Below are 3,428 nucleotides of genomic sequence, written 5' to 3' on the forward strand. Positions count from 1 at the left end.
AGATCACAAAATGATCTGCATCTATAGATTTCTGAGCTATTGAACAAGGAGAGAAATCACAAATTGAACTTCGGGGAGAAGAAATAAAGAGCAAATGTTGATTCACTGAAGGAAATCAATTTTCTGTGATTCTTGTCAATCATCAGTTAGAATTTCGAATATCAGCTGGTCTAATCGATTTACTAACGATTAATCTGCCTTTTTTCTCTAAAGATTGTCATGGGGGCTGCCGAGAGAAAAAAATATCCGGTCGAAACGCCCGTTTTAGCATGTTTTAAATAGCGCTGCATGGAGGTACTAAGCCCCTTTCACTTCCGGAAGCATTTTAGTAAAATATACACTTGGTATGTAGTAGAGGCATATGGTATAATGTTTAGGGTATTGGACTCATGATCGTAAGATTGTGGTTTCAATTACTGGGCCGGGCAACGCATTGTATTATTGAGCAAAGCACTTCATTTCACATTATTCCAGTTCACTCAGCTGGTAAAAATTAATAATCCTGCAACAGACTGGCGTCCTGTTCAGAGAGGAATGTATACGCCAGAGAAACCAGGAGACCAGCCCTATGTTCCATGCGGAGTAATCTAAACTAACCTAACATGTGAAGTGTGTTGTTGCAGTGCTTTAACCGCGGGTCAATTCTCACTGAGTATCATATATATGTATGTTAGGAGTACTGAAACGTAATGTCGTATTTTGAAGCAAATAGTAATTGAAGTGACTCCGCATCAAAGTATCGGGGACTTACCCTGAAGGCTTAATAAACTTTGGCTACACTATACAAGAACGTCTCAAGTAGATTGGAAAAGTGTACAGAAAACAGAAGTGAATACCTCATGAGGTGTCACCTAAGAATAAAGCAGTGCGTTCGACAATTTACAGCAATTTACTAATCAGAAATTAACAAACACCTGTTCTTAATTGAATTATAACAGGTGATGAAAAATAGATAATCTATGCCAATAATAAATGGAAGAAGCAGTGGCTATTTTCAAATGAACACCCAGTTCCAATAACCAAACCAGATCACACCGAAAGAAAAGTTTGCTGTGTGTTTAGTGGAAAACAATGTTCACTTTGAATTATTGGAAAACAAGGGAAAAACCTCGCCGCTTGGTTTGGTGATTCCTGTACCACAAGTCATTTCTCGTATAGATTCCCGTGGGGATAGGTGGTGGGTTTCCAGCAACGGTTTTCCTTTTGAGGGTCTGGTTGATGACCGTAGCCTTCCTTGAACCCACCTTATGGACATCATGCACATTTCCATCTGATTCAACCTTATCTCGGATGGGAGCAAAGGTTGGTTGTGTCCTTTGTGAAAATGGCTTCTAAAATGTTTTTGCACTTTCATGATATTTTCCTGCTTCCAATAGCACTTTAGAATAAATTTTCATTCTTCAAAACTTAGATGTATTTCTGCTGCTGTTAGAGCCAATTTGATCTGAAAAGAAACGAAAAATACAATGAGTTATGGAAACTCAAAATGTGACTACATTCTTTTTGGGACAACCTATATATATATATATATATATATATATATATATATATATATAGCTGAAGTATAAAAATTTATATTAATCAAAGGACATACTGAGTATGTCTACCTGCTGGAAATAACAGCCAAAACTCCTATTTAAACCGCCGAAAAAATAACACTGATAATAACAACAGAAATCAACCGTTTTGACTATTATTTCCAGCAGGTAAACATACTCAGTATGTCCTTTAATTAATATAGATTTTAATCCTTCAGCTATTTAATGCTTTTTTGAGGCCTGCAATCGTCCATATCATTATTTCTGTTATTATCAATTTAATCATTTTTCTGTATGTTTATAAAAGCTAGAAAATTTCACTTCATACATTAATTACCGTATGGGTCCATCGGACCCTCGCATTAAATTCAGACACTACTTTTGTCATTCTAAACAACATAACAACAGTATCAAATATTATTTTCCTAGATATTTATCAGATATAGAATAGAAAAAATTGTATTCAATTTATTTGCTGAATTTTAGATAAAATAGGAAAAATTATGAAAACATTCTTATACATTTCTGTAGTATTGCGTCACCTTCACTCTGCTAGGTTACAGGGTGATGCAAAACTTCTTACAATATATTGCAACATCTTTCAAGAGAGTATAAATATGTGGGAAAGCAATATCTGCCATTAGACTGCTAAGAAATCTCATAGTTCAGTTGTGCTTTCCAATATGGTTAGACGTGACATCATTTGAATTCAAATTCCGCCATTCATCCTTTCAGAATCGATAAAATAAAGTACCCGTTGACGTAATCGAGACTTACTCTTTCCTTGCGCTAAAAAAATATTGTCTTTGTGCCATAATTTCAATTCAAATTCCGCCATTCATCCTTTCAGAGTCGATAAAATAAAGTACCAGTTGAGTACTAGGGGCGACGTAATCGAGATTTACCCTTTCCGTGCGCTAAAAAAAGTATTGTCCTTGTGCCATAATTTTAATTCAAACTCCGCCTTTCATCCTTTCAGAGTCGATAAAATAAAGTACCAGTTGAGTACTAGGAGCGACGTAATCGAGACTTACTCTTTCCTTGCGCTAAAAAATTGTTGTCCTTGTGCTATAATTTGAAACCATTTTCGTTACACCAAATTGTTGTGTTCGATTGTCTTTTTCGAATATTTTCGGAAACTTTTATGATTCAGGTGCCTGTTTATTTCTTTTAGTTATGAAATAATATAACATAAAACAAACAATCCTCGCACTAAACACATGAGTTTTATTTATTATGAATTATTGATTATCTACGTGTTTTTTCCTAAATATCATTCTAATATTTATTATTTATTCTTCACTTCAACCATACTTTCCACAAATGCCTAAGGCTAGATTTAATATCTGTGAAGCCAGCTTCTTTTAATCTAAAGCTGAAGCGTAGAAAAAAAATCTCTTTTATTAAGTGTCTTCCAGGAGTGGTGTGAATGTTTTTTCACTTTTTTTCTCTCATTTCTCTACTTTTCTTCTCCAACATTTTCTTTTTCTTTTTTTTTTTTCTTTTTTTCTCTCATTTTTTTTTTCTTTTGTCTTCTCTCTCTAATCTCTGAAAAATTTTCTGACAAAGAAATAATTAGTCTTCCAAAGATAGCGAGCGCTTTCGATAAAAATTCAGACTGAAAAATAAATAAATAGATAAATAAATAAATAAATAGCTTCAGTATTATACACTCAGAAAAAATTTGTGTTTTGTGTTACTTCAGTACTGCTCCAGTCTGACCTGCCTCCTCTCAAGGCAAGAAGAAACCAAAAATATCCATCATGTTGTTATATTTAATATTTTATCCAAACACTGTCAATGATATTCTTCAAATGTTTGGTAGATGGAGTAAAATTTACCAAATGTATGAAAGAGAAAAGTTTTAATTCTATTGCCATGTGGTAAAAA

This window comes from Octopus bimaculoides, chromosome 25, assembly GCF_046866305.1.
Source record: "Octopus bimaculoides isolate indiv1 chromosome 25, ASM4686630v1, whole genome shotgun sequence".
NCBI classification, from domain to species: domain Eukaryota; kingdom Metazoa; phylum Mollusca; class Cephalopoda; order Octopoda; family Octopodidae; genus Octopus; species Octopus bimaculoides.